The sequence below is a fragment of the Homalodisca vitripennis genome, chromosome 7 (genome assembly GCF_021130785.1).
Source record: "Homalodisca vitripennis isolate AUS2020 chromosome 7, UT_GWSS_2.1, whole genome shotgun sequence".
NCBI lineage: Eukaryota > Metazoa > Arthropoda > Insecta > Hemiptera > Cicadellidae > Homalodisca > Homalodisca vitripennis.
This window is the reverse complement of record NC_060213.1, coordinates 104094577-104115938: the sequence shown is the minus strand read 5'-3', so window position 1 is coordinate 104115938 and position 21362 is coordinate 104094577.

The window sequence follows — 21362 nt, the reverse complement described above, 5'->3', positions numbered from 1 at the left end:
ATATACACCTGTCGACTATTTAAAACAGATGTTAAACTTATATGAAACAGTTGTAATTTTGATTAAGATTCTGTGTTTAATATTTTTTCAAAGATAGGATTTGTTTTATTTTTTAAATTGCTATTTAATATGTTGTGAGGATCTTTGTTATAATTTAGATAAATATGTAATTCTTCTTTCGTGTTTAATTTTTTTTCCTTTCCTTTCGATATCCAAATTTCCATGTTATTTTCAATATTTTTTGTAGTTATGTCCAGTTTCTAATAATTGTTCAGCGAAATTTGATTTTTATTGTAGACATGTTATATGTTTTCAAAGCTTGTATATGTTCTTTAAACCTTTTATTAAAATTTCTGCCAGTTTGTCCAATATAATAGCTTTCACAGTCACTACAGTTAATTTTGTATACTCCACATTGTTTGTATAAATCTTGTTTGTCATCTTTTTGGCTTACTTTTGTTTTCAAATTAGTTTTAAACGTGTTATTTCTTGTTTTGTAACTGATGGAAAATTTTGAATTTTGAAAGGTTTTTCGAACAGCTTTGTTGATTTTAGTATTGAAAGATACACATATATATTTCTGAATTTCATTATTATTAGGATTAGGCCGTATTGAGTTGGTTTTATTGATTTTTCTTGTTTTCTTCTGAATCATTTTGTCTACAATATGGGGTTGATATCCATTTTTGACAGCTAGATATTTTATGATTTTCATTATCTTTAGTTTTATTTTCGTCACTCATTGGTATATTTAACTTTCTGTTTATCATTGAGTGAAATGCTGGTAATTTGTGTTTCCATGGATGGTTAGAGGTTGATGGTATTAGAAGATCTGTTTGGGTTGTTTTTCTATAAATTTCAAATGAGTGGTTTCCATTAAGATTAGAAATGCTTATATCAAGAAAGTTAATTTTGACTTTTTGGATTTCTTTTGAAAACTTAATTGTTGGGGATATAGAATTGAGGAATGTTTAAAAACTGGTCTGCTTGCTTCTCATCTCCTTTGAAAAGACATAAGATATCATCAACATATCTAAACCAGTAAAATTATTTTATCTTTAAATGGATTAGTAACACTCATTATTTGTTGTTTTCTAAATGTTGCATATATATATTTTGCAAGAAGGCCTGAAAGAGGAGATACCATTTGCCAACCCATTTTCTTGTTTGTAAAAGTCCTTTTTGTATTGAAAATAATTTTGATTTTTTTTAATAAGCAGACCAGTTTTTAACATTCCTCAATTCTATATCCCCAACAATTAAGTTTTCAAAGGAAATCCAAAAGTCAAAATTAACTTTCTTGATATAAGCATTTCTAATCTTAATGGAAACCACTCATTTGAAAATTTATAGAAAAACAAACCCAAACAGATCTTCTAATACCATCAACCTCTAACCATCCATGGAAACACAAATTAGCAGCATTTCACTCAATGATAAACAGAATGTTAAATATACCAATGAGTGATGAAAATAAAACTAAAGAAATGAAAATCATAAAATATCTAGCTGTAAACATGGATATCAACCCCATATTGTAGACAAAATGATTCAGAAGAAAACAAGAAAAATCTATAAAAACCAACAGAATACGGCCTAATCCTAATAAATAATGAAATTCAGAAATATATATGTGTACCTTTCAATACTAAAAATCAACAAAGCTGTTCAAAAAACCTTTCAAAAATTTAAAAATTTTCCATCATTTACAAAACAAGAAATAACACGTTTTAAACTAATTGAAAACAAAGTAAGCCAAAAAGATGACAAACAAGATTTATACAAACAATGTGGAGTATACAAAATTAACTGTAGTGACTGTGAAAGCTATTATATTGGACAAACTGGCAGAAATTTTAATAAAAGGTTTAAAGAATATATACAAGCTTTGAAAACAAATAACATGTCTACAATAAAATCAAATTTCGCTGAACATTTATTAGAAACTGGACATAACTACAAAAATATTGAAAATAACATGGAAAATTTTGGATATCGAAAGGAAAGGAGAAAATTTAAACACGAAAGAAGGAATTACATATTTATCTAAATTTATAACAAAGATCCTCACAACATATTAAATAGCAATTTAAAAAAATAAAACAAAATCCTATCTTTGAAAAAATATTAAACACAGAATCTTAATCAAAATTACAACTGTGTCATATAAGTTACCAATCTGATTAAATAGTCGACAGGTGTATATTTATTTGTTTTGTTTATTATTTAATTAGAGGTTAATGTTTACACTGTAGATGGTTTTTATACCGAAACACGTGTCTGAAATAAAAGAAATTTAAAAGGGTTTTAGTTTACGATTTATTATTCTAACATAAAGATAACCCTATAATGTGGAGTTCATAACATAACAGATATGACTAACAACCAATCCATTGTCCACAAATACAAATACCTCTCACTTAAGTTAGCAAAGGTAAAAGAATATATACAGTTCAATAAGATATGCCTGAACGAAAATATTATTCCCAATTACGTTCAATTAAATACAAAATCTACATCAAGAGCTGCTCTAAAAAGCATTACAAAGAGGGAAAATAATATGGATAAAAGAAGAAATTAACAGTTTATATGCAAAAATGAATATAATGAACAAATCAATCGAAGAAATAAAAACAGAAATTAAATTAAACATTTCACCAATACAGCATTGAAGAAATTGATATTAATACACAGCAATGGATCAAAACCATCATCATGAAGAAAAAACAAGTTCATCTTAAGAAGATTAAATAAATTGATTAACTCACAGGAAAACAATTTATTCAAAAATACACTATACATTGGATGATAATCAAGGTTTCTGCCCAAGAATAAAAAACTTATCGTCTATCAAATTTAATGATGATAAGATGGCACTGTTAGATAAAATCCCTCAAATATAATATAAATCTGGATCATAAAATACCAATAATCAAAGATGACCTAATCAATTTAGAAACAGCCATAAAGAAAACAGACTCAGAACTCCAAGAACCTTTCCGATATAATCTTGTCCATGAACTAAACAAAAGTAATTTAAAAGTACAAATTCCCAAATTAATTAAAACATCAAAATAATGATATGAAGTTAGTATCGTCCATCTCAAGAAAACTAAAAGATAATAACTGTATAATATCAAAGGCCGACAAAGGGAATACAGTAGTAATTGTCGACAGCCAAACATATCAACAAAAGATTGAAACATTCATTGACAGCAACAATCTTAAAAAATTAAAAAAGGACCCAACCCAAGAATACACAAAACTTATAAATTCAACAATAGCTAAATGCAAAAATTTAACAAAAGCAGTGCAATACCAACTCAAAATGACCAAATCCAAAAGCTCCTACACTAAAAGGTCAACCAAAGACTCATAAACCGGATATTCCAATTAGACCAGTTGTCAACTTTCGTAATATTAGTTTAATATAATATATATAATGTAGGGAAATTTAAGGGTTCATGAAAAACACTAAAAATATACTGTTGGATTGTTATGGTCAAATGATACATTGAAATCATGACCGTCATTTTTATAAGCAATTTTAAACCACTTAAACATTCATCATTAACAGACATATCTTAGTGATCGTATGGTCACATATTTCGTGTGGTTACGCTGCTTGTCATGAGTTTCTTTTTAGATATAACTAAATCCAATTTAGGCCTGGTGTTTATTTTATTTTCTTATTTTCACTAATACATTTCAATTAAACGTAATCAGTCACGTCGATCTGTTCTCTTTGTTTGAGTGAAGTCGTTTTTTTTTGGTCCTACTAATATGTAAAACTATTTATAATATTGTACGCTAATAAAGTTTTGTTATCGCAATGATAAATAAAGTACATGACGTAACGTTACGCTTCGTCATCACAGCCTGTTTACTGCGTATCATTGCTGCCAACTATTGTAGTTCTCAGCAATGATTGTATTATATTTTTAACTGACTGTGAAAGTATCAACCGTAGTGCCATTGAAAAGCTAAATAAAATTTGTACTTTTGTTGTAATAATATAAGTTAACAAAACCTTCCAGTAACTATTTTCCATTTTAAATCTGTTAAGTACGTATTGGTTGTGAATATTCTTCAATACTTTGTACATCTTAAATATGGGAATCAGAAAGTTTTTACTGTGATATTTTTTCACATTCACAAACATAATGGTTGTCCCGTTCAGGAAACGTTAAATTAGTTAGATTTTAAATATATTGCTCATAAATTATAATATGACTTATATATCAGAATACGGGATTACGCCACACAACTACTCTTCGGTCACTCTGCATAGAAAATTATAAATCTCTAATTCGTTTATTCTTCAGGGGTCCCGCGGATACACATTCAACGAAACAGAAAAGAAATTTGCCCCCCTTACACCTGGTAGATAAAAAAGACAAGTTATGCCATTTTACCAGGTGACAACCTTTAATAATAATCAGCTAAATCCCAAAAATTTACATTCACCATCAAAACATGCAATATTATACCCGTATACGTAAAAATAAATGTAAATTACTTACTGCTATTTTCATATTTTCGAACTCGATAATACCTATATAAAAATTTAGATTGTTCCAAAATATCATCGTATATGTCAGCTCTCTTAGGGAGAGATATAATTTAACAGCGTCTCAAGATATAGACTTCGCTAACACTCAGTTAATTATTTAAGATTAATCAGATGCAATATTTAACCATAATGAGAGCCTTATAGAAAGCATAGTAATAAACGACTCAAAATCAATATTCATGAGTAAATTATCTATTAAAGACAGTCCAGGACACATACATGTTAGCGTACTTCTTTAGAAGGTAGTGCCTAAATACATTTTCACTGGGTTATTTGCTTAGTTATACTTTGGTATAAATTAACATATTAATCAAATTATAGTGAAAGTTCTCGTAAAATATTTTACCTTGGAATCCGTACCACCCTACCAAAACCGGTTACTGGTTGGCACTGGGTTATATGGCAAATGAACTGGTTTAACAGGTAAGTGTCCAAACAACCTGTGTTTCAAACACTGATTTCATATTGTTGTAGTATTTCTTCTATTTGTTTATTTAGTGTTGTAACAAGTCAAAAATGCATGAAGTGAATAATATATTATTTATTTCACGCTTCTCTTCTCGAAATGGGACGCAATTTTCATTGTAAAGTGGAATAGTAGTAATTGTCTAGATAAATAAGTATTTTCATGCGCGATAATTCAGCTTACTATTGATATACGAGAACATGAATAATTTAATATTTATCAAGAATATAACAAAATAAAGATTCATATAAGTTTCATGAAACATATCAATGATTCTTATAAATAAGTAAACGGTAAAGGTCAGAATTGAGCTATTAGTTAAAATAGATTATATCAAATGTTATTGAACCAAGTTAAGTTCCCAACCAAATATTAACCTTCCCATTTTCTCTAAGAATCCTTCAATGGATCATAATAATCACTCCATTAAACTCAGTAATACACGCCTAAATGTATTATTATTATTCTAACTGAATCTCTCATTTTGTGATATACTATGTATTTAGCAGTATTAGATGTTTCTGTACAGAGTGAAGATTCTGGATTCATGTGGAAATTGACGAACCACAGACGTAAGGAGTAACATTTGTCACTGTACCATTGTCAGGAGAGTGTGGGATGAACATATATCACATCCGGGACTGTCCAGTTAGCAGTTTATCTCTGTGTAACTAAATAAAGTCTAATGTAACTAAGAACTAATATCCTGTTAAGAAGTATCTCACTAGACGTTTAAATCTATTAATAGCTGGATTGTTAATCTTTCCTTTGCTCCTTGTATTATCTTTGCTATCATTCTACTCGTAAATGATGTATCTAATCATTATTTAAGAAACAATATTATAATTTATAAATATACAACATAGTCAAAGTTTCGTGGCACTGTTATAAACTATGGGCAGCTGGAAATGTCGGAAGAGATATATTTATAAACCACTCTGTGCTGTAAATCATTCTACACATCCTAGTAAACCAATTATAAAGTCAAAAAGCCAAGAAAGTTCTTGTTCAAAAAAAACAATCAAATCTATGAGTACATAAATGTATTGATGGAAACCGGACACCATGAACCAGCGTGTGTTATTAAATGACATTTAGACTGATTAATTGAAGGAACTTAAATGATACACAAAACAATCATGAGTAAATAAATAATAAGTAAAATTATTAAAAATGTTTATAATTATTCTACAACAGAATTATATGGTCAGGTTGAACATTAAAACTAGGCTAGATCATAGGGGGCTATCTGCACTTTTCTTAACCAACTTTCGTGTTTCTTGAGATCATAAGAACTCGTGAGGCAAGCAAATCTTTGTTCGTATTGTCATTTATACAGTATCAATATAATATTTTATTTTTAGGAAACCACATAACAAAGTAATATTGATTTTGAAAAAAAGGACTGGTTTAATGAGATTAACACTCTCAGGCTAAATTATGCTGCATATTAATACTATTTCTGTGATGTAAGAATAAAGTATACGTATATTTAATTACTTAAAGAAAATATTTCTAGAAAACATATTACCTGGTATGAAATATCTTAAACCGCTGAAAAAAATAATAAAACGCAATGTACTACACTGTGTATTAGTACTTCATGTAAGTACTTGCATGAATAAATACCACGTGTTGTTTTGTGATGCTTATGGTAATAAATAAAATGGTATTTAACAAGATGGTAGTGACGAATTAAAATGAATTAGATTATTCTGGATTTAATTTAATGAACAAAACTGCATGACACAATTTAAATAATTAAAACGATTAAATATAAGATACTTGAAATTAGTTTTGTGGTGGCATATTGACAGTTGCTGAAAGATCAAATTCGTGATCGTGTACTAGCATGATTAAATGAACAATTGTGTATGGTACAAATAGAATTACAGAGCAATACACTAAGTACAATACACTAATTGAACTTATGCTTGGTGCTGGAATAATGTGTAAATAAAAATTTATGAATAGAACAAGAAAACACTATCTATGTTAAACAATATATAATTTATCCTAAATGTTTCCTACTCCATGTAAAATGAACTTTGAAAAAAGGAACATTGCATCCTTGTTCTACTTATGCGGAATCTGATACTGAAAGGGAGTATATAAATTAATTTTATTTAAAATCTAAACTAAGGACTTAGGTTCATATAGCGAGTAATTATTTTTAAGATAGGACATTTATTTTGCTGTATCAGGTTTATAGTTATTAATACGTTCTGATAACAACTACCTGGGGAATTATGATAAATGAAATAGTCATCAAAATCATTAGTAAACCGAGAAAGTTAATTTCTCTGTGTATTTATCTGTATGTCGAAAGGTTTTTTTTTTTTTTTATCGAAAACAGTTTGAAATAAAGAGACATAAAGGTAAAGTAGGTCTATAATAGTAAAGTACAGCCAGAAGTTAGTATTTTTCGTTTCATCCGAAGAGGAGTTAAAGTTTTTTTGACTGTAGTAGGTTACTTAAATCGTTGTAGCTATTCAAAGTATTACGTGGATCCAGAGGAATTCGGTTTAGTATTACGTTACATTTTATAAAATGTTTTTCGCTATCTGAATTTAAACTCTAGAACCACTGCCCTTGAAATGGAGAGGTTGGAATACTTTTTAGTCGCCATGTATTGTTTCCTGATATTCGTCTCTACTATATGGTATGCTAGTTAAAAATATATGTATATTGCATTCCTATTATACGTCAGGAAATTTCATTCATATCCGCGGGTATCTTATATCCATTGATTTAACTTTAATATCTATGAAATTCCTATATACTTGTTATACATGTAAAAAACACATTAAATTTTTCAATATTGCTCCTAGAATAAGTTTGGAAAACATGTCGGTATAGCGAAATTCTCCTAAAAACCACAGAAAAATCATAAGGGAATTTGGAATAAAATATTCAACGCTCTAAGTTTTCCAAGAGAACGTTTGCATGTCCCTGAATCACATCTAAAGATTTTATTGTAAGTTAGCGCTTATTTTTTATCCGTGTTCTTGGCTAAACCCATCGTCACCGTTATCAATATTTGTTGCTCTATCCTTTCTTAAATCTTACCGTTACACATTATAATAAGGCCCATTGCTTTTTTTCATGTTTGTTATCATGTAGCCTATATAGCGCTTCTATTGTGCACTTCATAAAGAGTAATGCTGCCAAATTTCTAAATATTGTAATTTAAATATTTAATAATATTTTAATATAAAGAAAAATAACAATCTCGTAAAAAATCTGGATATAGCAAGCGTTTAAGGTATAAATAGGGCACTTTAATTTATCCTTCCAATTTACGCTCTTTGGTACAACTATTTTTGAACACTCACTCCTGTTTTCATACTTAGCCATCAGACCGAGTCTTATAATTTGTCAATCTTTAATATTCAAGTGACTATCTATACACTCTCTAACAGTGTAAAGTCTCTTGACCGTTAACGCAAGTATTGGTTCAATTTTTTTAATAATACTCGTGTCATTAATCCCATTAAACAGCTTGACACCGATCTGTGACTCAAAGACCTATGAAGCTGCCAATAAATGCCACTGCAATCTGTTAGTCACTAAAAATATTTCTATAATGGTTACTATCCCTGCCCTGATACAAATTACACTTAGATTTGCAGGACAAGATGATGACCTCTAGAATGTAGGTTTAAGACAGGCTCAGCAATCCAAGCCCCCTAAAGATATTTCAACAATAATCTCCAAAATTTAATTTTAGATTGACATAACAAATATTTTTTAAAGTGTGAAACCTATCTGACTTTATTTGAGACACAACTACCCCATACTATATTTCCCTGGGCCAATTAGCGAATTATAAGGCTATCAAAACCTTTCAATATCACAATTTTTCTATGTTTCAAATTTAGAGGAGATGCTGTGAAATTGGTTATACTAGATAAATCCTCGATGTACTTGTATTTATATGATTTTTGTGGACTCTTTTCCTTCTATAAAGCCCGTCATAACAGCGGGGTTTCACTTACAGTTATATTCTCCAAAGCTAAGTTTGATTGCGGTGGATGAAGAACGGTTGGCATTAAAATTTATGTCTGCAAAATTTTTATTAGGATCTCTAACATATCAGTGCTTTTTTTAACTTGATGTAGAGGTTTGCGTCGTCTGTAAATAAAATTTTCACTCTATCTGTAAAAATGAATTAATAAATAAAGGTTTTTTACCTTACCTGATTTATTATACAGCCCCAAAAGTAGAGCTCTCCCATACAACACAAGTAATTTTGGATTTACTCGACAGGGTCTTTTTACTTGAAACTCTGCCATAAATCTGCTAAATAAGATATGAGCCATTTGTTTGACAGATCTCTAACACCACAAATGTCTACTAACTGGTAAAGCAGTGACTCATAATACACACGATCTAAGGCTTAGGAGAGGTAGAATATTATGCTGAGCTCATTAAAAAAAATTTAAACTATTCGTTATTAGTACTTACATATATAAAAAGATTATTTACGGTAATTTTAAAGTTATTTTCTTTAACCTTGTTTCTATAGATTTGTTTATCAGAGATTTATATTTAGATTTGAAAATTTAGAGGTTCAGGTATCGGTTTGCACTTAGAGGTGATTGCTTGAGTTAACGAGACGGATAATGTTTTGGAATATTGTAGACAATTTTTAATAGGATACAATAAGTGGTGACAACACTATATTTATTTTGAACCCATGAAGAATTATTGTTTTATATATAAAATAATGTCAAAGCTTTGGAATTAGTATATTATGAGTGAAAATGTCAGTTAAATGCTTTGCTTTTCACTCTATTTTAACTCATATTGTGCCATATGTATTATACTACGATCCCTGCCTATAACGACTTGGATTGTAGATATTAATATTCCAGAGTGTTAATATTTAAATTATCAATGAGACATCCAAGACGATATATAAAATATTTTTTGATTAGTAAGTTCCTAGTGAATATTCAGTACAATTTATTACTAAATTGGTTAGCTATTAAATATTATCTGGTTTGTCTAAAATAAAAATCACAGTTCTAAATAAAAATAGTGGATTTATTTTAAACTGGCAAATTAATAAGTTCAACGTTTCAGAATTTTTATCACTCTATTTCCCACAAAGAATTGACAAACCTTTTAGTAAATTTAAAAATTCCTTTGGCAAGAAATAAAAATATTAATCAAATATATTAAACTAAAAATCAGAGCTCTCTTCTAAAATAAAATAATAAGGTTTTAAAATAAAAATCAAATACCTCTGGGAAATAACTAAAATAACAATGTTCACTTATAAGTTCACTCAAATTTCAAAATAAAAATTTATACTTCTCTGTCCATTAGTTGAACCTTAACTTTCAAGTCTCTGCAATTCAGATTACAACTCTCTCTAACAATTATTAAAGTTCAATTAATTTCCAATTAATAATTCACAATAAAACAGTTCCAGTTAAACATTAATAAATTACTACTTTTCCAAATCTCAATTAAAGTTATTAACAAAGTTCAATTTTAATTCACTTTTCTTGCAAGCATGAACCAAATGTAACTTGTATGATTCTATTATGCTCTATTGTTCCTCGAGAATAAGTTATTCAGATTGCTCTGTAGTTTCTATGAATTTAATTTTTTCCTATAAAAAAGACAACAAAATTAATTTAATATCAGATCAGGTAGCCTATTTCAATAAAACGTACAATAAATTTGGTGTTTACCTCAAAGTCCCTCGCGGAAAAAAAATTTAAGAAACACGGTGCACTGTAATTAACTTTACTCACTAAAATAACCAAAAGAAGGGCGAAAATTATGAGCGGGCACTTAAATACTTCCCTTTCCAACCAACTTTTCAGGACATCCGCGGTGTTCTCTCATTAGTCCAGCTGTATCAAACAAGGAGAACAATACTCGCAACAAGACAAGTTCTAATCAATTCAAGGCAGTCAACCTGCCTTCCTAACAATTTAAAACTACCAGTACTAACTTGCCAAAGGATTACATGTTCGTTTTTACCCTGACTATTTCACAATCTAATCTAAAATTAAGTCCCAATATTTCGATCCCAAAATTTTAATTTAATTTAAGTTTTAATAAAAAAAATCAATGTAGCTTTAAAAACGCTACACTGCACAATAAACTTTAAACGTCAAAAACTTGTAGAGGTACACTTTTATTTCTGATCTGGTTTTGTTGTGCAACGTTATTGCAGTTAGTTTATACTAGTAAATTTAACAAGCGGCATAGAGAAGGAACTTATTTTACTAAAATTAAAAGACTCAATTCATATCAATATGTTTCTTCGTATGGGTATTAAATATTATTAACGAAATTTAAGAAGACTACAAGGTATGTTACATTTGAAAAATTCTTTTCTGAAGTGAAATAATTTATATCTCAATAATATTATCTTCATTTGTTTTGAGTAAATTTTAAAATGTACGTAGTTTTGTGTCTTCAGTATAGAGACTTTTATATAATAGTTTTTTTTTTTTTTTTTTTTTTTTTTTTTCAGGTGAACAAAAAGTGTTCAGTCTATAAGTTGTTTAATTTTATCTTATGCGTGAAAACAATTAATTTATTGCTATTTTATTTGTTCAAATTCTTTGAATATTTAATAGGCAATTACACTTTCTTTGCTCATTTTAACAGATATTCGTCACACAAATAATGCAGATATGGTGAAAAGGATCGATTCAATGTGAACGTTGAGTTTGGCTCTTGCTGACCTTTTTCTTGCGCGCAGCAACTGAAATCTGGTGCTGTTGGAGACTTGACTTCTAAAATCAGAAAAAAATCTCTGAAGAAATCCAAAAAAAGGAGGCGACGAAGAATGGAGTTGATGAAGATGCTTCAGGCTTGGACCCTTCCCACCTCGGCGTTACGTGAAGAAGACTCGGTTGCCCTACCGTGCTTTGGGATAGTGTCGGTTTAAATCGCAGTGCACTCAATTAATGCACTGAATGAGACGATGAAAATGTTTTCTTAGTCTAGATTGCACTTCGTTCAATGATTGCATTCAATAGATTCCACTTTGGGCAATGAGTACTTTTTGAGCTTTTTAGTTCTTCGTTGCCGACTAGTTTGGATCCCTTCAGACGAAAATGATTCCATATTTCAGGAGTCAAGCCAACGACAGCATCAGATTTCAGATTCTTCACAAAATAAAAAGGTGCGCTGGAGGATAACTCAGCATTCGCATAGTTGTCATTTTTTATTGATTATTTTTATTTTCAACTTTTAAATAAAAAAGTAGTGATTTACATTAAAATACAATTGAAATACAATGTTTGATTTGTATCACCTCAATATATCTAGTTACGAAATAAATTATTTCTATACAGCATTTTAAAATAAGTATATTGTTTTTGTATCCAATACAGATGTTATAGGTAGGTACATTTCAAACCTAGATTGACTTCAAATTAATTTCTAAATCATTCCTTTTTGATAGCTCAACAGTATGTTTTTCATGAGTTTTAAATAATATAGCTATTTTACCTTGTGGCATATATATAAGAATGCAGTAATAGTATCAACTATATCCAATATTTTACAAATATAAAGGTTTTGTGTATAACCTCAAACTAACAAAGCTATATTTACAGCTATTGTACAATATTATAGTGAAAACGTAAAACGACACGTAGGCCAACAATATAGCAGCGCTACAGAGACATACGATAATACTGCAGGTGAATTCCAAGTGGACCGCGAGATAGCCGGGATAATTCACAACTCCTTTCTGTACAAACCGTGTTATATTATGCGCCCTTGGATTTACTGTGAATGTCGGGATACTTTTACTGTCTGGATTGTTACTTTTTCATACTCCTTTGTTATTGCTTTGTGATTTTGTCTTCTATCTTTTCGCAAGGAAGTTGTAAGAACCCTTTGAAAAATTAAGATAATGTAAAAGTTAACGTAAATTATGATGAAATTTGTACTTTCAAAATCTTCTGATAACGAAAAATTGCTAATGACCTAAAGTGCAATTATATACTACTAACAAGAAATTGTCTCAAATCTTTAAATATTTTACTTTATAAACCTATACTTTTGTATCTCATGTTAATTCATTGTAACAAATGCACTTATATGTTAATACAAATATGATGGTAATATTTATTCAGTATGTACATTGCAATAATAACATATTTCATTTTAAATAATACTTCAAACACTTCAAATGTACTACTAGTACTTGGATATAATCTTGCAATATAATATTATTCCTAGGCCTGTTTTTAGAACGTCGTGGTGGAATATATTAAACAGATTTTTGATCATGAATATTGAAAAATAGGAAATATATAGGGTTATGGTGGCTTCATTGTTTAAGGCTTTGAACTCTGGATCTGATTTTATAATGGCGTAGGTTAAAATTAAACATGAACTCTTTACTAGTATTTACGTCCTTCTACTGTACCAGCTTTTCTTATTATTATGTTTAAGAAGATCATCGCACATGCCAGTAGCTTAGGAGCATATGGATACAAACGCTAAGTGCAATTATATACTACTAACAATAAATTGTCTCAAATCTTTAAATATTTTACATTATATTTTACTTTCTTATTATTATGTTTAAGAAGATCATCGCACATGCCAGTAGCTTAGGAGGATATGTATACAAACGTTAAGTGCATGTTGCTGGCCCAGTTTCTGAGGCATTTGAAGTTGATATTTCCACAATTAGATTATTAGTACCTAATTTGTACTAAAGTATTTGAATTTCTAAACTTCAGGAACACAAATTATAGCGTATTCTCTTTTTACTAGTCAGTAAACCTGTTATCCCGACACCGTTAAATTTTCGAGATTAAATTGTAAAAATTACTAGTAGATAAGTTATACCTCATTAACAGAAATTAACAGTGTATACCTGCCCGATGGATTTGTATCATATTACAATATAAACGCCAATTTTAAGACAAGTATTGCTTCACAGAGAAATATTTCCGTTATTAAATATGTCTTCACTAAAACTGATCTGAACAACAGTGACAATTAAAAACTGTGTCATGCACTAAACAAATGCACATCCTCATAGCTTTATGTTTTCAATTCACTGTAATTATTTATTTTTGTTATTTTTGTTGTTAATTATTACTTATAAAATCTTTGTTATGGTTGCTTTGTTAAGTTTGCAATATTTTATACAGACATGTTTCTATACTCTTTATCCTCACTAATTACTTGTTGCATTTTCTCATTGTTACGCTTAAATTGTCATCTTGTTATCTGTTAGCTTTGTTATTGTTGTTATTATTATTATTATTATTATTGTTCTCATTGTTGTATTCTAGTTGTATGTGATTGTTCTCTTTCGGTTGTATATAATGTAGATATCCTCACTAATTATTGTTGCATTATCTCATTGTTACGCTTAAACTGTCATCTTGTTATCCGTTAGCTTTGTTATTGTTGTTATTATAATTATTGTTGTTCTCATTGTTGTTTTCTAGTTGTATATGATTATTATTGCAGACTCTAAGTATCCTATATAGCTGTTTGGTCAACCTGTTGCTATGATAGTTTACTCACTGAATAAGTGCTACTCATTGTCATCTAACTATTACTGTTGCATTGTTTTATGTAATTTTTGTAAGATATTTAAGCTGTCTTGAAATGTTAATATATAGCAAATAAGTACTTTAATGTAAAAATGGTTGGAACCGTTGATAAATAAATACATTTTTCAGAGTATTGCGAGTAGGCTGAAGGAAAGTGGACAAAAACAAATCGATGTTTTGAAAACTTTATTGTGTAAAAATAAGGATTGTTTTGATACACACATAACATTACAACAAATTTAATTATAATGCTCCATTATAAGGCTCCAAGAAGTGGCAAAATGGCAAGAAGATTTTGACACTCTTAAAAGGAATTTGCTGAGATAAGGGACCAATCGAAACGAATGACAGTATTATCTTTAATGGATACATTGAAATGGTCGTTCCATTTGGGATATTATACAAAGTTCGAGCCATGTCCCATAACATGTCACTAAAATCCCTGGGGGAGTATAGTGACAAGGTTGATCGTAGATTATAACATTAGTTGAGCGGATTCTGTTAGATTTAACAGCAAAATATCTACATGATAATTCACATTTCCAGAAGAAAAATATTCTATTGTGTATACTTTCTTAGGTCTCAGACAACGTCCTTTTATAATGCTCCTTATTTTTATCCTTTTTACTTTGATGAAGGAAACTAAATCGTTTTATGTATTTCATCTGCTTGTTTTAATATTGTTTAGACTTACTATAGTAATTATGGCTAAGGTGCAAACTACAGAATGAATATACATATTTAAACTATACTTCCAAACTTGAGTTTGATCATATATTATATACAATGTTGTTTACTACACATTATGTTTTCACTTTTAATTTTCAGCATCGTAAAGGTTTTAAGCCTAATGCTAATAATGAACTGTATACGAGTGTACATTAAACATAACATTGATATATTTTACATTGAATTATTCATTTATTTGCCTTGTTATTATTATCTAAAATACCTAAGTGTACAGGAGTAGATGATAATTGATTAAGCATCCGATGGTATAAACCATTTAATTTCTTTCTTTAAATTTTATTAAATTTTATTGTTGAGCACTATGCCTCTGAATGGTTCATACAACCATTACATTTTTTGAATAATCTGTGGTTTTTTTAGTTTAGTATTACATTGCATATCAAAAATGAATCACTACTACAGTTTAAACTAATGCAGTTAAAATAAACGTCATATTATATACTCTGTAGCCTAACATATAACAATAGCAAATGTCCGAAATGTTACTATTGTATGAAACCTATAATTGTAAGTAACAAACTTTGAATTAAGAAATTAAACTTACAATTATAAGTAGTCCCCTTTCCATGTTCACACAAACTTTATAAGCAAGGTAAAAGGGATTTAAATTTGTTAGACGCAACCGCATATCACTGCGGTGGTATTCACTGGCAGCAGCAACAGAAATCACTATTTCGTATTGAGCTTGTACCAGGGAGACATCTGGTTGTGAGGATTGTCCGTGTTGTACCTATATTGATACAATCCAGCGTGGTTGTGACCGGCCTTAGGGGTAAGTGTACAAGGTTTAGGCCATGCCCAAGGACCTGTAACCACTCTCGGGGGTATATACTGACAAGACTTCACTCTAGTATGGGCTGATATATAGGATGTATCCGCATTGTATAAGCTATTCATTGCATGATTCTGTATTATAACAGCAAATATTAATATTTTTGACAATTTCAGAGATTTACCTCAAATAAATTGAGTACTTTCCTTAAAATATGCCGTTTGAGACTTTTACCAATAATAATAATGTGTGCAATTTTACCAATAATAATGTTAGTTTTATCATCCATTGAAACAAATCACATATTTCAATATTACGGAACTATACACTAATTAGGAGTTACAGAAAAAGTGTTTCGATTATAACAAGACTAATTTAGCTTTTTGTTATACTTTGTGGATGCATTTTTGTTGCTCAGTACGCTTATTCAGTGCTGTTACACGTTTGGATTTTTCCTTAATAGTCTGGGCCCTCATTTTGACGTACAACTTATTTTGTTGTTAACCATTACTTGACTAACCCATTGTTTTGTTCTCCTAGTTCAAGTAGCTTATGCATTGCACTTAGACCTATAAGGACCTGAGAGCTGCTTACAAATCGACAGGATATTCAGGATGGGTAAGGTTAGGGCTTAGGGACCTCGCTTCCTATCGAGATCCATGAGGAAGAATTAGGGCACTAATCTCAAAGTCATGTCCCCTCAGAAGAAGGGGATACTAGCTCCCGCTAGTCAAAGCTGGCAGGGAGGTGGCACACCCTTGTTGAGGCTATCAAGAACCTCTGATATTTAGGGAACGAATCCCACCAATCCAATAGTCGTCTCCCACAGTAGACAAGACCTATCGATCTACCCTTGCATCCCAGAATCTCAACATTTCCGGTTAGTGATGTGCCACTCCTGGACAGCCATAAGGTTGCCCAGATTTAAGTGACACATCGGTTTATGCTACGTCTAGCGGTAGGTTCAACTAGAAGGTATAAACCAGCCAGAAGTGATCCATGCTGGGTTTAGGCTAGTCCTTAGTTTTAGATTAATTTCGTAGATTACTTAACCTTCAGCATTAAGGCTCTAAATCATTAAGAAAATAAGAGATTACAATCGATGAAACTTATTGTTGTAATTTTTCAATTGTCTGTAATAGGGGGTTCTGTCATTGTACCATACTTTTCAAGAGAGCAACGTAGTACTAGGTTTCAATTTAATACGATTAACTGGAAAGAATCTGTGTTAAAAGCGTAACACTTTCACCAAGAAATTACCTGAGCCTTTACACGTCCGTATTCCTAACCTGATAAAAAAATAATTTCAATTGTAATTTCATAAAAAAATATTTATTGCCGATATAAATAAAAAACCGGTTGTCTTAAAAGTCTCCATCCCCATTTTTTTGGCTACATTTATTTTATACTTTTCTACTCACAGAAAAAGTGTTCTAGGTCACCTCTATAACTAATTTGCTTCTGACGTTTATTTCTGGGTGAGTATGGTAAAGACATATTCTATTATATATTTAAGAACGCAAATAAAATTATAAACATATTAAAAACCTAATCTTGGAATTATCCTAATTCGCGTATAAATGTAAACATTTTATAAAAATGTAACCAACGAATAGATGATGTAGATGGAGTCATCCAACTATAGGTGGAATATTTTTGTTTGGAACAGTACAAAGTTCCACTTCATAACAACAATAAAAGTTCTGTATTTCACATATCAGGATATTATTCATTAGTCTTTTATGGAGAATGGTGGATATTAGCTAAAATTTAAAAACACGTGATTTTGATTAATTATTTTAGGAACTTATAATTAGGAATAACAAAGTATCTAACTGTTAAAAAGGAAGATTTTGCTAACTATACTGCTTTACCTAAACGTGAGATATTCAAAGATTTCCTAAGGTAACTTTCTGGTAACTAATATTTTAATTATGTTAATAGTCATCACAATATTCAACATTTTGAATAAATACAGTACTTATAATTGTATATTTACTTTTATTTGTTACATAAGAGACTAATCATTCATATGGATGATGCGTGCAGACATCCTGGGTATTAGTTCTAAAGTCCTGGAAAGTAACTATGATGGAAATGAGAACATTAATGAATAGTTATATGTTAAAATACTGATTAAATCATGCAATATCAGGACATGTGAGATAGAAACAAATGATGCCACACTATCAGGACGAAATGGACCTAAAACTTGAAATATAGCATATAATATCAGCGTAACCTGTTACACAACACGTGGTTTATTGTATTACTACCTATCATTACTAAGGCTTATCATACTATTAGGTTACATAATAACACTTAAACGACACACTATTTCACTTAGTTAATAGATAATAAAGGATTGTTTTATTGATTTTGCAACGTAACTCATAGGATAGAGAAGTTGGGTTGAGTTGAATTTATCAGAACCCACAGTTAAGTTAAAACAATACTGAGGTGACAGGAGTAGCTTAACATGGTGAGTAAACAATGATTAGATAGTTATTGTTCCGTTCCCTTTAAAAATCACATTTTAATTCAGACTTTTGTTGCCTACGAGTATCGGTGCATGTTCGTGGTCGTTTTACAACACTGTTCTGTAATAATAATTGTCAGGTTTGCTAAAGAGGATGTTATCTAAAGTATATTTTTAATAATTTTAAAATAATAAGAATCATTTTTGTTACTAGTTTTGTACAAAATTGGATGCATGATACATATTTATATATACATTGTACATATTTGAAAATATTTATTTGACATAAATGAATATCAATTAGCATACTGCATAGCAATCATACCAAACCATTCTCTTACACATTGCTTGTTTTAAAACACGTAATAACGCGTATGAACGCAATAAAAGGCATGTAATTATAACAATACAGTTATCATTTTCTTAAACTTAACTTACTTATATACAGTGTCTCTAAGATTTCATTTGCAAATTGTGTTATTAAAAAGGATTATTAAAAAAGAAAACATGTTAATGTCGCATTACAGTGCTGAATCCTAGCTAAATCAAGTTTAAAAATAAAACCAGAGTACTAAAAATAAAGTAAGAACTATGAGAGCATACTACCCTTAAGTGGTAAAATTAATTTTCTTATTTATAAAAGAGTAACGAAGATAATGTGAAGATAAGTGAAGAAAAATCAAATAAACTTCGAGAAAATAGTTATAGAAGATCTGACCTAAGCTACAGGTAAATTACCTAAAAGATTAGAAGTTACATGATTTGTGAGTCAGGTTTGAGCTATTAGAGAATATATCTTCAATGCGAACTGGATATTAATGAATGACCATTTGCTGCAAACTCAGCGGTTCCTGTCCAAGACTTACTGCTAATGCCTGTATTAAGTTTTTGTAATTTGAACAAAATATTGAACCAATACTTTTAGTGCAACACCTGATGTATTTAATCTGTTATACTTAATTTATGTTCCATCTAAACTACAACCACTCTGTCTCGCTAGTTACTTGTATTACTATTTATTTAAATACCCTATAATCTTCCACAATCATTTTACACTTTCTTTTTTAAAAATAAGTCGAAATGATTGTTAACTTTATTCATCAATTTTGACACTATTGTAACACAATAGGCAATATATTCAATAGGGTACAAAGTTGATGGCACGGATACAAAGTGCAACGGTGACATACACGATTTAACTAACATCTAGGATCCTACGTCTTGGACTGCGCGGACACCGACTCTTCAAAGAGTTATTGGATTTAATCCTTAGTTGAGTGACAGCAATGCTTATAATCCAAGTTGCTGGATAAAGTTACTTCTATGTCTGTCTGCACTATATCTCAAGAACTAAACGACATATAAACTTCTTCTCATGATACTAAATTTATATAAAGCAACATAGAATTTGAATGCTGTTAGTTATTCTAAGGAATTTGCTTGAGCGTCAACATACACTTTCACATTGGTCTTATGGCAAACTTGATACCAAAGAGAACATTGCAGTATAATAATATTTTTAAGGAATCTTAGTACAATATGACGTTTAAAACATATGACCTGGTAGCATGTTAAGCCTACTTACCAGAATGTAGTAAGCTATAAATTGAAATGTTGCATGCAAAACTGAGTGAGGCTTTCTGCACGATAAATGAAGTCCAGCACTTAAAACGTAGTAATCAAAATTTGACTACGGTGATATAAAAAATGGTTTATTTACTTATATGATTATATAAAATACTTTTGATTAATTATATTTCAAAATACTGGCGAAGGGGCTATATGATAATATGTTAAACATCCGGTAGTAATATTAAAGTAATATTATTTAAATATACCAATCATCTCCATACATCACGGATAAAATTTTATTTACAGCATTATAATGTGTATAAACTTATGATTAGTTTAGTATTTCCTAAAGAAACTAAGGTTTTATTTTCTGACCTTTGAAAGTAATGGTGTTATACAAAAATTTATCTTGAAACTGTTACTCCTTTTTTCTCCAAGCAATAGTTAATTGGTTTGCTATTAAACTTTTTCGCTAAGTATGCTGATGGTGTTGAAAAATTTAGAGATTAATATAATTTTAAGGTATACATTTTCTAGATTTGAATATCGTCTCCTTATGTATGCAAAACGCAATATATTTCATTAGGTCGATGCACACAGATTATGAAAATACGAGTAATACTTGCGATATCACAATATAGTATTGTTTTGAGAAAAATAATTTTTGCTTTCACACTCATATTCTTTCACACACAAATTTCATATAATTTTCACACACAACTTTTTATATAGAAACTGGTATTTTTTTACATATAAACTTTGGTTAAAAACGATTCAACTAAATAGTGTCAGATCTGGATTCAGTCTCAGTTCCCATTTTTAGCAGTAACTTGAATTATTCGTTATATTATATATATATATCTATTTACACGAAACCCGCTAAATTTAGTAACCTAATATCTAAATTAGGGTTTTATCAAACATTAGTTTACATGTACTCTACCTAAGTTCTAACGACATGAATTTTTGACATGAATGATAGAAACATTGATCAAATTTTAACTGGAAATTTACTTTTCAATTTATCCAGACTTTTTTTAATACTTCTAATACTTTTTCAAAGTAATATAATGTGCTGTCGGAAATTTTTATGTTGTCGGCTTCATTTCGCTTGCTAAAGAACAATAATTCCAGTTCTATATTCAGAGTCATAGAAGTATTTTTAATTCCCAACTGTATATTATATTAAA